Below are 13,445 nucleotides of genomic sequence, written 5' to 3'. Positions count from 1 at the left end.
ATTTGACTGGAGGTGTATGTTTTTTTGCAAAAGTGTATTTTTTTACCTTGACTATTTGCATTTGTCATATAAATACATTTCATTTGTTTTTAAACATAAAGGTTTTTAGATTACAAAGTATCTCATATTATGAAAATATGTCCAAACTTTTGACTGGTAGTCTACATGCTCATGAGAGAGAGAGAGAGAGAGAGAGAGAGAGAGAGAGAGAGAGAGAAGAGAGAGAGAGAGAGTATCTTACGAAACGATAGCAGAAAGACCCGGTCTCATTTGGAGCTTAACAAACCAGCACAGCCTAATTCCAGCTGATTCAGGACTGAAACCTAACCCTAACAGCAAATATACATTCCTATTGCATTGCAATTAGTAATAAGTAAACAATGTCATAACATGCTTACAAAACTGAACAGCTACTGCTGGGGGCATATATGTGGGTAAACCTCTCACAGCACACTCAAAACACAGCTTACGACTCGCGACAACTCAGTGGTCATATGTGTCAACAGTTCAGTCGTGTTGGTCCACAATTCACTCCCACTCCCAAACTTTCTGCATAATTCAATGAGATGCAAACCATTCAATGTTATTCCTGCATGTACCACTCCACTATGAATGCATTAAAAAAAGTTTTAGGCCAAAATCTGATCTGAAGACTATCGTACAACAATGTCTCAGACATCATTTCGTGTAATAACTTTCTGTGATGTAGTTTTAGAGTGATGTCCGTGATGATAATAAAATGGGGTAAATCATAAAAAAACATGCTTCCTTTGGGGACTATTTTGCTTTACAATGAAATGCATGTACCCCTCTGCCAGGAAGTGTTCATAAAATTACAATTTAGACCAACAACTTTTTTCAAAACAGTACATTCATAATCTTTTCATGCTCTTTAACTTAACTTTCTGTGAGGGAGCTTTTAGAGGCCTTAAACTCTTCAGACGTCTGGTTCCTATCACCACCACTGTGAACTACTCTGACCTGATAAGTTTCCCTAGAATGCAGCATTTCACATCAAAACAATCTGCATGACTCTGTTTACATCTTAACATTTCACTATGCAGAATTTCACTGTAAGACTACTAACTGAATAATAAGGCTGCAGTTAAGGAGATTAAATTTGAACTTGAAATTTCAGCCCTAAAAGGGTTGTACTGTAATCCTGAATATGAAGATAAAACCCTGTATATATCCTACATGCAGCCTGCCTGTCCAAACACAGGTGGATCATGTAAACTTGCCTAGAAGAAAAAAAAACATATGTAAAGCGCATGGAGCTGAAGTAGAGAGGTGCCTCTCCCTCTAACAGCATGTGATAAAACTTCCTCATGACTTTCGCTTTCCTCTGTGAAGTGTGAAACACACACACACACACACACACACCACTCCCAATCCTCCTTAAAACATGGCGCACAGCACACACGCACTAGTTGCAGTCTGTAATCTTTATGCTTCTGCCTCCACTCAACATCTCTGCCAGTAATCGTCAGATTAAACTTGCTCTTTTTCATTTACTATTCAAAAACATCTGTTACTGTCCTCAAACTGCAACCTTCCCTCTGAAAAACAACCACATCCAGAGCCTCTGTCTGAGATAAAGCTCCAAAAACAGTGAGAAAACTAAAAAATTAACTGCCAAATTTTACATTAGCATCTAGTTCGTAACCTAAGCCTGCAGAACGCTTGTGCCAGTGATGCAAAAATAACAACTGCTGTCGATTAACCCCTTAAACTGCGAGGTTCTTTAACTCCTCAGTGTAATAACTTCATAACGTACAATGCAGTTTCATCGTAGTTGCTCAATATTTTATAGTACAGCTACTAAATTATGTCAGGTTATTTACAAAGCTTAATAAGTCAAGTTATGTATTAATAAGTCAAGTCTACATACGTTTGTAGCATTGCCACAAAAAAATTGGCCACTGAAGGGGAATTCCACCATTTTTTTTTTAATTTCTCAATTCAGTTGATGTGAAGTTATTCAAAGTGGTTTGATGTGAAATGGTTCATTGCAGAGAAACTTACTGGCTCTGATTTCTTTACAGTGGTGATGAGAAACAGGGGTCATGACTTTCACAACACAAATACAGCCCTTTAATTCACTATCCAAACGATCCTACTCACAATTTTTATATGTGATGTTGACAATGGTAAAATAGTGGTAAATATGAATTTTAAAAAGTTTTCTTTGGGCACTATTTTGCCGTACAGCACCCTGCATGTATGTTTTAAGGCCAAAATCTTTTCTCAAAACTATCACTAAACAATGTTTCAGGCATTAGAAAACATATTCATAACTAACTTTCTGTAAAGAGGCATTAAAACCTTTGGACATCTTGTCCCTATCACCAACAATTCTGACTGAGTAAGCTTCTCTTAAGTTATCTTTTAATATCAATATATAAAACAAGATAACCTCCAAATGTGGTTAACCTCTAGCCTGGAACCCAAACAAAGCAGCAGCCTATATATTTATGAAACGTTTATGGCACTGCCACAAAATTAACTGCCCAGTGAAGGGAAGTTTGAATTTTTCAAATTTCAGAAGGTTGAGAAGGTATTCAGAGTGGTTTGATGTGAAATGTTTCATCAGAAAGAAATTTACTGACTCTGATTTCTTTACAATGGTGATAGGAAACAGGGGTCATGAAATTTGCAGCACTTATATATATGTAGTCATTTTATTCACTGTTCACTGAACTTACACAAACTTTTATAGGTAATGTTGATTATGTTAAACTAGTGGTAACCTGCAAAATTACATTTTCTTTGGGGACTATTTTGAACACCCTGCAAATATTTCTCCACCTGAATGGATTTTTATAGCCAAGCTCACTTCAAAACTATCATATAACAATATCTCGGGGATCAGGAAACATTCAAGTAATATCTTTCTGTGCGGTAGTTTTCAGAGGCATTAAACTCTTCAGACGTCTTGTTACTATCACCACTGCTGTGAGCAATTCTGAGCTGTTAGAATGGAGCATTTAACATCAAAGCAGTCTGAATGACTTTGTTTACATCTTGACCATTTAATTATGCACAAAATTCCTCTTGAACCCCTTAAACTGCTAGGGCCCTGTATGTGGACCCAACAGCTCACTCTAATAACTATGTAACAGCTAAATTATAGCTACTGAATTTATTATATCATAGCCACTGAATAATAAGTCTCATGCTTAGTAACTGAACAGCCTTAGAGTGCAGTCAGTTAACACAGGAAGACGTGGCCCTATGAAACCCGTCAGCTTTCAGTTTCTCTTACAATGCAGCTCCACTGCAGAAGTCTCAAACTCGGCCCTCGTACACACCCCGACAGTGTGTGTGTTTAGGATTTAGCGGAGTGTACTTACATGGCTTCTGTTGAGTGGAGCGATTGATTCAAAGAGAAGAAGTGAAAACCCTGCGTCGACATCTCTCTCTCTCTCTAGCTCCTTCTACTGTTGCGCGCTCTCTCCCCAGTGACACACACACATACACACACACACACACACTCCCACCCTCTCTCTCTCTCTCTCTCTCTCTCTCTCACTCACTCTCACACACCCTGGTGGAATCCTGGAGCTGCTGGCAGGGTCCTACTGCTCTGCTGAAACTCTGCACTACCCCATATTAGGCAACAGCAGCTAAACGTGTCACACGTAATTTACATTTTGGGGGGCGGGGAGTCTGAGGCTGCAACGGCACATGGAGTGTATGCAAAAAACAGACGCGCACAACCACACAGTGAGAAGAGGGCGATAAAGAGGACGAGAGACAGTGCTGGGTGATATATCGTCTATACCGATGTATCAGTGCTGATGTTTAGCTTTAGCGGTTAAGATAGCAAACAAAAACTTTGAGAACTGTATGTTAACTGTCATTAGCTGGGTGCCACTACAGTGCTGAGTGAAAGACATTTACTTCATTTCCATTCACAATGGCCACTAAGGGCAGTATCTGAAAGTGTCTGTAAAAAAGCAGAAAACCTATTTAACTTAAATTACACAGGAGCCTCAACAACCAAATACAATGTCAAATCCTTCAGTATTAAATGTGTCCATCATCTGCCTTTATTACAACTTCCATTCTTTTTGGGAGACTTGCTTTCCGTTTTTTCGAAGAAAAAAACTACAGGGATGTTTTTCCACACCTCCAAAGTTCAGTCTTAGAAGTTGTTCATGCCTGCTGTTTGTGTAATTACAAATTTAGACTCATCAGTCCATAAAACGTTACTGCACTTCTCAGATGTCCAGTTTTGGTGTTTTGCTGCAAACTTTCTATTTCCTTTCTTAATAACAGTTTCCTGACAGCTACACCTCCTTTCAGACCCTCAGCGTTCAGTCTTCTCATGATGGATGTTTTCAGATCTGAAGCAAGAGTGGAGCTTGATTTTCTCCTCTCTCTCAAAGATAAAAGCTTGTTTGTTTATCTGATGGTTTTGGTGGTTTACCAGGTCTTGTACCATTTTTAGGAATCCCATTTTTTTTTTTGTTTTTGACCTTTCCCTTCCTTATTCAAGTGGATTGTCTCATATCTTATCTTCTCAAAAGTATTTCCTGAAAAGTGAATAACTTGTACTCAATGGCCATTGCTTCAGATCTGAAAAGGTCTGCAGGTGTTTCTGTCCATCTGTGAGAAAACAGCTCAGAGCTATGGGTCTGAAAGGATGTGTAGCTGTCAAAAAACTGTTACTGAGAAAAGAAAACAGACAAAAAAGAAGAAAAACCACAGTAACACTTTATTTTGATGGTCCTCTGTAGATGCTTTGTAGCTTCTCAGTCTGACCTTAACTAACATTCAGCTAAATTTGTATTAAATGCAACTGAACTTGAGGTTGAGTGTGAAAGATTCTATTAAATCTAATCCTAAGCCAGGGTCGGAATCCCAAATGTTGGGAAAGGCCATTCTGTCCTTTTAACAAAAATCAAACCACCTTGGGAGCCACAACATTTTATGTCCATTTAACCATCTTGGCTGTAAATATGTCTCATTGCGTGCTGATGTACTAGTTTAGGATATAAATATATAAACAAACCCACAGACTTGCTTTGCTCTTTAAGCTTTAGCTCAGCTATAGCCCCATTTCTCGCATCTCCAGCAGGAAACTTTTTCTCAAAAGTAGAATAGTTTCTTGTAAAATGTCTCTCAACATTTGATTTTTTACAAGGCTGTAGTCAGCTTCTCATTCGCCAGCTTCTTGTTCCAATTTTCTCATTCCACCTTAAATGTAATTCAAAACATAACTGCTACACCTTTAAGGTGGAACGAGAGAACTCGAACAAGAAGCTGGCGAATGAGGAGCTGACTTCAGCTTTGTGACTTTTAAGTGTTTGACAGCTTCTTAGGAAAATCAGGAAACCGGCTGATTGCTTGTAAACACAAATAAATCCATTTGTCATCAAATTATCGATGTACGTCTTAAATCTTTCTCTTTGCCTTTTTGTTAGCTACTAGCGAGGTGAGACTGTTGTCTGTGCTGCTGTGACCAGCTGTCTGCGCACCAACCTTCAGGGTTAAAGGGTGAATTAGCAGATAGAGGCTATATTAACTCCAGCGTTTAAGACTGTTTATTGTTAAAACTGCGTTAGAACGATCAACAGAGCTTTATTTTACTGCAAAGGAGGATTATTTTATTTTTACCTAATAATATAAATCTGCTGTGGAGTTGCAACAGGGCAGTACAAGAGCCGTATGTGGCTCTGGAGCCGCGCATTCCCGACCCCTGCCCTAACCTCAATTTAGGGTTCACAGAGCAATGGCCACCCCAGAGTCCAGACCTCAACATCACTGAACGTGTTTGGGATTATTTGGATTGTGAGAAGCAGAAAATGCAACCAACTTCTAAGACTGAAATTTGGAGGTCCCTGCAGTATCCTTACTTTAAAAAGCTGAAAGCGAGTTTTCTGAAAACAATTAAGGCTATAATTAAGGGAAAGGGCGGACAGACTAAGTGCTGAAAAATATGTTTAGTTGTTAAAGCTTCTGTGTAATTTTCTATCTAATATATTGTCGCTGGCATGTGCCATGTATATTATCTGTATCTTCTAAATAGTAACTTTTCAGGAGAGGGCAAAAACATTCTCAACTTTGAATGTAAGTTAATGTAAAGAGGTTTTATTTATACAGCATTAATGTTGATCCAAGCATTATGAAATTTTCACACAAAGTAAAGGACACCTTCTGAGTTCAAATGACATAGAAATATATAAAAAAGTGACAAAAATGGAGATACATGTGTTTTTTTTTTAGATAGCAACTATATGTTTTCTTGTATGCTTTCAGTCCTAACACTAAAAAAAGTAACTTGTAAATGGCTGGATATTAAATAAAAAAGTGTGGTCTAAACTTTTGGACAGCACTGTATTTGGAAAATATTGTGAAGAATTTGATCAAGAGGGTAGAGGGTCTAAAAGAGGGAGGACAAATTCTTGAACAGTTAAACAACCACGTGCAGTTTCTGACTAAACAAGGCAAAGAGGGAAACAGAAGTTGGGTCACGCCTTCAGCCTGCTTCCTGATAAACACACACACACACACACACACACACACTTGCACATATGTGTGTGTCTCCACAGTGCAGTGGCTCTAACCTGGCGCAGAGACAGCAAAGTGACCTGTTTAACATGAGAGGAAACAGTGAGCCTGTGTATCAAGACACAGAGACACAACAAACTATTAGCCACAGAGACCACTGATAATCAAAACACAGCCCCCCACACACTCCCGAAGCGCTGCACTGCCAGAAGGTTTTTCTGTAGGAAAAATGAAAACAGCTCCGCAGCTGGCTCTGCTGAGAGAGGAACAGAGAGAGAGAGCAAAAAGAAAGGAAGTCCTTACCTCTCACATTGTGCTTCCCTGCGAGCCGGCTATGTGAGTGTGTCTGAGTGTGTGTGTGGTGTGATCGTGATCAGATGCAGGCAGCAGGCCGCGACAGCAGAGCCCCAGGCACCGGCTGGACCATTCTCAGAGAGAGAGAGAGAGGGAGAGAGGGAGAGAGAAGGAGAGACAGAGCAGCCTAACCTAACACGCGTGTGGCTTCTCGTTGCTCTACTGGGCGGGTGTGTGTGAGTGTGTGTGAATGTGTGTGTGCGTGTGCGTGTGTGTGTGTGTGTGTGATCTGTGTGCCTCAGCAGAGCGAGAGAGTAAAACGGAGAGTGAGAAAGAGAGAGAGAGAGAGGGAGAGAGAGAGAGAGCGAGAGAGCAACAGCATAAGCAGCAACAGCAGTCTAACAGCACAGCAATACAGCAGCGCAGAGCATCTAGCCCAGCAGCCAATCACATGCAAGCATAACTCCGCCCACCAGCACAAAACCAGGAAGTAGAGCTGGGAGGAGGGAAAACAGAGGGCAGGGAGAAACGAGGGAAAGAATAAAAAGAAAAGAAATACAGAAACGGAAGGTGGCTGTGTGAGATTACAGAGAGCTCTCCCACCAGACCCCTTCCCCTCGGTAGCAAACTGACACACAGCTACTCTCTCTCTGTCTCTCCCTCTGTCTTTTTCTCTCTCTCTCTCTTTCTCTCTCTCTCTCTCTCTCTCTCTCTCTGTCTCTGTATCTCTCTCTGTCTTTCTTTGTCTGTCTCTCTCTCTCTCTGTCTCTGTATCTCTCTCTGTCACTGTCTCTCTCTCTCTCTCTCTCTCTCTCTCTCTCTCTCTCTGTGTCTCTCTCTAATCAAATCAAATATGCTTTTTGGCATGACAGAATGTGAGGCCTATGTTGCCAAAGCTGTAGAATACATGTTAAACTGAGTTCATTAATATGTAAAGAATAAAGGAAGTTTATTAGGACATATCATTAAAATATAAAACTAATAGAGTTTGAAGTGTAAGTATGATACTACGTATTAGCATATTAGACAACTAATTAACAAAATAAAATCTCTCTCTCTCTCTCTCTTGCTCTCTCTCTCTATCGCTCTCGCTCTCTCTCTCTCGTCTCTTTCTCTATATGTTTTTCTCTCTCTCACTCAGTGTCTCTCGGTCTCTTTCACTCTTTGTTTCTCTCCCTCTTTTTACCTTTCTTTCTCTCTTTCTCTCTCAATGTTTCCTTGGCTCTATAAAACACTGATGTCTCAGAAAACCCTCTACTGGTGTTTGAGTCACTCAGTCACAGACAGATCAGGAGATGGGAGTCTAATGTAATAGACTACAGATTATCTAGAATAATTTCTCTTTATTCACTGCAGGCAAACTTTGACATAAATAGAAAATGGAAATCGCAGCATCACTCTGCTCTATTATGGATCAAGGGTGCTGTTTATGGCTGTATTTATGACTGTATTTGTAGTTTTGATATTGCATAAGTTCATGGGGTGATGATTGTACACGACTGAATAAAATATGTGTGGAAAAAATAGAATGTTTTTCTCAATCATAGCCTGTTTAAGAGTCGTCCTTAGAAAAGATTTCACTAAACTGTTAGTTTTCACTGATACATTTCAGTGTAAGACAAAGCTGATAAACAACATCATCAAAGATGATGAAGATAGCTTGTGTTCGTTCATCTTCACCATGGGTCCATTGCTTCTGGAGGGCACTGTAAATAGCTTTACTTGTGCAGTTCTGCTTCAGCAACTAAAATCTACTCCACTACATTCTGAAAGGAAAGAAAAACTTTAAAGGGAAAAAGTTAAAGGGGAAATTTCTGCAGAATTCAATGCTTGAGATGTAAACACACTCATTCCAAGTGGTTTGCTGAGAAATTCTAGAGAAATTTACTGACTTACAGGACTTACTGGTGCAGGGTTTTTTGATATCAAATACAGTGATTTTATGTACTATCCTAAACAACCAGTGAACCTACATGTGCCTTCTGAGTTTTTATAAGCAGTGTTTATAATAGTAAAATAGTGGTATGTGCTTCTTCAGGGATTATTTTGCCTTACTACATCCTGCATGCACCCTGCATTTTCAGTTCTAATATAAATATAGGTTTTAATGTTTTTAGGAACATAAGAGCTGCAGTTAAGCCTCTTAAGTTTTCCAGACCCAGGTTAAGCCTAAGCCTAGACTAAATAGGATTTTTAATAGCAAAACACTTTAAAGTTTAAACCATACCCGAGAAACCAGCCTTCACAGCTCTCTCGCCTACACAGTATGTCAAAAAGTTTTGACCTTATAATAATTTTTTTTTAATTAATTATATTAATTATATATATTTTGTAAATAAATAAGTAAACTTAGTTATACATATATTCAGCTGCTTTAAGGTGCCACCATTACTGACACAGGTGTTCAGAGAAGGGGACAAAGCCCTGCAGCACTGGGCTGTGGAGCATTAGAACTGCATTCTCTGGAGTGCTGGATCTTCATCCAATATGTCTGAAATGAATGGGAGTGGAGTTTGTGATCCAGAACTAATCATCCAACATCAGTTCCTGACCTCACAAATGCTTTTATGGCTGAATGTAATCAAATCAATGCAACGTTTCAACATCTAATGTAAAGCATTCCCAGAAATGTAGAGGCTGTTACTGCAGCAAAGTAGCAACAAACTCCCTATTAATCACCTTTAGGTTAAAATATGTTGGACTTTTGTGCATACAGTGTACTTTACAGACACTCATAGTTCTTGCTGAAAGCTCATTTGACCTGGTAATATCTTGTGAATTTGAAGAAGATAGAATGGAGAAGACAGCTTGGAGAACATCACATGTGGAAGATTCTAGGAGGAACCATAGGACACTGCTACTCGAATCCAACCAAAACTGACTGACCTAACAAAGAAAACATTGGGTGTTCATTACTATGAGACGCTTGCTCCACTTACATGAGTCAATGCAATGAGTTTCTGTAATTCTTTTAGGCTTTTTCCAACTAACACGGAACCATTTTAGCTTAGATTAGCTTTCAGCACTTTAGCTGCATTATCAAGGCCTACCCTCTGTAAATGTGATCAGTAAATGGTTAATGATTTACTAAGTGCAAGACTGTACCCTACACTGTCAGAAAAAATGGTAACAGTTGCCAGTAACTCCATTCATCACTGTATCCACAAATGCAAGTTAAGACTGTACTATGCACAGCGGAAGCCATATATTAACAATGTCCAGAAACAACGTTGACTTCTCTGGGCTTGGACTCATCTGAAATGAAATGATGCACAGTGGAAAAGGAATTATGGGCACAATGGACATCATGTTCTCTGGGCCAAAGTTTTGAATTTAATACAGGTCAAACACACACACACACACACTCTTTTTCTGAAACCGCTTATCCTTCTGGGTCATGGGGGGTGGGGGGGGCGTTGCTGGAGACTATCCCAGCAGTCATTGGGCGGAAGGCAGGATACACCCCGGACAGGTCGCCAGTCCATCGCAGGGCAAACAGACAGACACACATCTACAGGTCAAACTGAATTTACTAACTACTGCTTTCTGTTTTTAATAGTATCTCAAATACTGTCCCAACTTTTCTGAAAGTGCAATGAAATATGGTACAATGTTCCCCTAACTAAAGGTCCTGAAGACGTACCCTTGAGGGTACCACCCCAGTGACAGCACTTGTGTTTTTTCTCAGAGTGTAAAACCATGAAGTTCAAACAATGACAGCCACTGAGCTCTGCTAGCAGTTTTGCTAGCAGTTAGCATTGCTGCATATCCTGTCATTGGTGTTACAGTTGTGATAAGTCATTGCCAATTAGCACATTTAGGTGACAACCCTGTGACAATCCAGCACAGGGTTAAAACAACAACAGCTCTCTCTCTCTCCTCCCCTGTCCTTCTCTTTATGACTAATTCATTCAAATATTACGCATGAGGAAAATATTTCTTGGCTGTACTTGATTATTTCCTCTACTCTTGCACAGCTAATGTCTCTCCGTCTGCTGTTCTATGGGCCTGGCTTTCGGACGGTGATCACTCAAGAAGGACGGCGGGCGTTAGTCGCAAAGCCAGAGTCACACTTTCCATTAAAGGCTTCTCTGTTTCTCTGATTATCTCTAAACTTTCTATTGCTAACGTGCTCAAATTGCCATCTGCATATGATCCATTAACAGGCTGAGAGGTAAATTCTATCCTCTTGGCTTTATCCCTGGACATTCAACCAGATAAGGGACCACATACCTGAGTGTTAAAATAAGCTCATAAATTATGAGATGAGTAAGAGAAAACTGCATGATAGCGTTAAGGGCAGTGCACCAGGGGTGAGGGGAAATGAACTTGTCTTGGTTCATTTTATAATCCACTTTGCTGTAGGACTGTCGCTAGAAATTACATTAATAATTAAATAATCTAACGTTTAATTAGATTAAAAGATTTTAATTTAAGCAATTTTGGAGCATTTCTGTTGGTTCTGTTCATCACGAATTTTACAGCTGCTGTGCTCAAATACTGTTGAAAAATAAAAATTGAGAAAAAATGAAGATTTATGTTTTTTCCGGAAGCGCAGATAAGCTGTTGTGTGTTGCGCAGCATTATCATTATCAGCCTCATCAGTTCCTGTGAAGGCCTATGAGGCCCTGATGGTTCCCCTTCACACATATTGAGTATCTTATAATGGCCTCAAACACAGGTCAGATTTTAGAACCATATGACTATTCATTATATAAATTACCACTGCTTTAACTGTACAATGTATAGTCATGCTTACAAAGAATGAAGCCAGAAGAGAACAACATGTAGCTGAAATGTTTGCTTTTGCTATGTTTCGACCCATGTACTGTTTCTAAACACTTTCACTGTGTTTGAAATGGTCCCCTAAGCACAATTCACTGTTACAGGAAGATCAAGAGCACTTCCTACAACACTGTTACAGACAACAGGATTTACTATTTGAGAAAGCAATTTTATACACTAAGAGAAGTTGCCTGTGAACATTCAAACCATTTGACAGAATGTATTATGGGTATGCCATGTAACTAGGGTACACTGATGTGTTGCATTGTGGGGCAATGAGAGCATACTGGATATTCTCTGGTATATTTTATCACTACAAAATAGAAGTCTTTCAAAACAGTGAACTATATAGTGCAGAGGTGCCTAGTCCTTTGAGCACCTCTGAAATAGTGAATAGGACATAATTTAGATAACTTTTATCACAATGGAAGAAAAATGCACACTTTAGCTAGTATCCTATTTTTGTTGCAGCTCATAGCAAAACACATTCTCTTTGTTGTTGCTCGCGCCTTGTTGCTGTGTTCCTGTTCCTCTAATTGTCCTTCAGTCTTCACCCCTTTGTCTTCGTCTCTCACTTCTCCTTAAAGTCAACATATCGCCACTCTGTCTTTCAGCATTGTTTTCTCAACACTTTACAGATCCGTAACAAGTGGGTAATGATACAGCAATATTATGGTAACACATTGAACTTACTAAAAATATATGCTGCTTTTCAAGTTTTCACTAAATAATGAGTTAGTAACTGTAGCAGTGACAAGATAGTAATAAACCAGTAAAAAAAGTTGTCCTAAAAATTGCATGCAAATTTTCTGATTTTTAATAAATATTAAGTAAGATAAAGAAAATGTATAAAAATATGTGGTGTGATGTGAGTTTTCTTTCCATCACTGAATTCATTTCTGAGCCTTCTGCCAGGTCTGTGCTTTATAATAGAGTAACAGTTTGTTAATGGGTAACACAAAAGGAACGTGATGTTTTTTCTCAGGTTCTGTGTGATCTCTGCACATTTTCCTCCTCTGTTCCACTTGTACGTAGGAGGGACTACATGTAAACGTGAAAGAACAACCATGGGTGATTAAAATGCAGTGATTCAGTCATCAGTTCAATGCACATTATTGTGAAGAGCTGATGCTAATATCTGATGTGAGATGCAGCTACTCAGAAACCAAGATGGATTTTAAAGCTCTAATACCATTTAGTTTCATTGTAATTACAGTCTATATGTAATTCTGACTAGTTTCTATTAAATTTATCAGTTTAGTTTTGATTTTGGTTTAGTTTGAGTTAGTCTTAAAGGCACATTAATAGCCTTAGTTTTGTTCTTACTTAATAATTTTGGTTTAGTTTTTAATTGGTTTCAGTTTTAGTTTTAGTTTTTAGTGTTTACGATTTTTAGTGGTTTTTATTTTTTTTTACAGTTTATGTACACTGCTAGTTTTGTTTCAGTTATAATTTAGCTAAACATAATAACCCTGGTCTGTACATCACACAGCAGCTGAACACTGAAAGACATAACAGGTAAGAAACAACATAGAAGTGAATTAGTATTTTACAGCCCAAAAAACACATCATTTTAGCAGAACTATATAATTGTTTTAGGGTTATTAACGGTAATACTATAAAACCCCATAATGCTTTAAAAGATTCAGGGTGATTGTTGATTAAGGTTGATTAAGAACTGGACACCTTATCCCTATAAGTGTAAAAAAAAAAAAAGACTGAATAATTGTATAGTATTACAATAGTTACAAATTAATATTTTGCATCAACTGGAAAATTAATATTTTATTTGTTGCCATTATTTTTCCTTTTGTATTATCAATTATTTACCTATAATTACAATCTTATTA

General features: G+C 38.6%; 1 protein-coding gene across 10 annotated transcripts in view; it reads right to left on the bottom strand.

Annotated features, from left to right (window-relative positions):
• Nucleotides 1–13,445, bottom strand: part of mbnl1 (muscleblind-like splicing regulator 1) — a 90,504-nt gene that overhangs the window by 67,612 nt on the left and 9,447 nt on the right. For 2 of the 10 annotated variants that reach the window (XM_036556023.1, XM_036556030.1), the window contains exon 1: nucleotides 3,354–3,892. The exons of 1 other annotated variant lie outside the window; for it this stretch is intronic. The gene's annotated coding sequence lies outside the window, so the exon portion shown is untranslated. Of the gene's footprint in view, nucleotides 1–3,353; nucleotides 3,908–6,819; nucleotides 7,240–13,445 lie in introns of those variants that run through there. 7 more of the 10 variants (XM_036556031.1, XM_036556033.1, XM_036556028.1 and 4 more) reach the window with 6 other exon arrangements.

This window comes from Colossoma macropomum, unplaced genomic scaffold (assembly GCF_904425465.1).
Source record: "Colossoma macropomum unplaced genomic scaffold, Colossoma_macropomum, whole genome shotgun sequence".
In the NCBI taxonomy this organism is placed as follows: domain Eukaryota; kingdom Metazoa; phylum Chordata; class Actinopteri; order Characiformes; family Serrasalmidae; genus Colossoma; species Colossoma macropomum.
The sequence above is the reverse complement of the archived record's forward strand: the minus strand, read 5'-3'. Positions and strand labels throughout refer to the sequence as shown.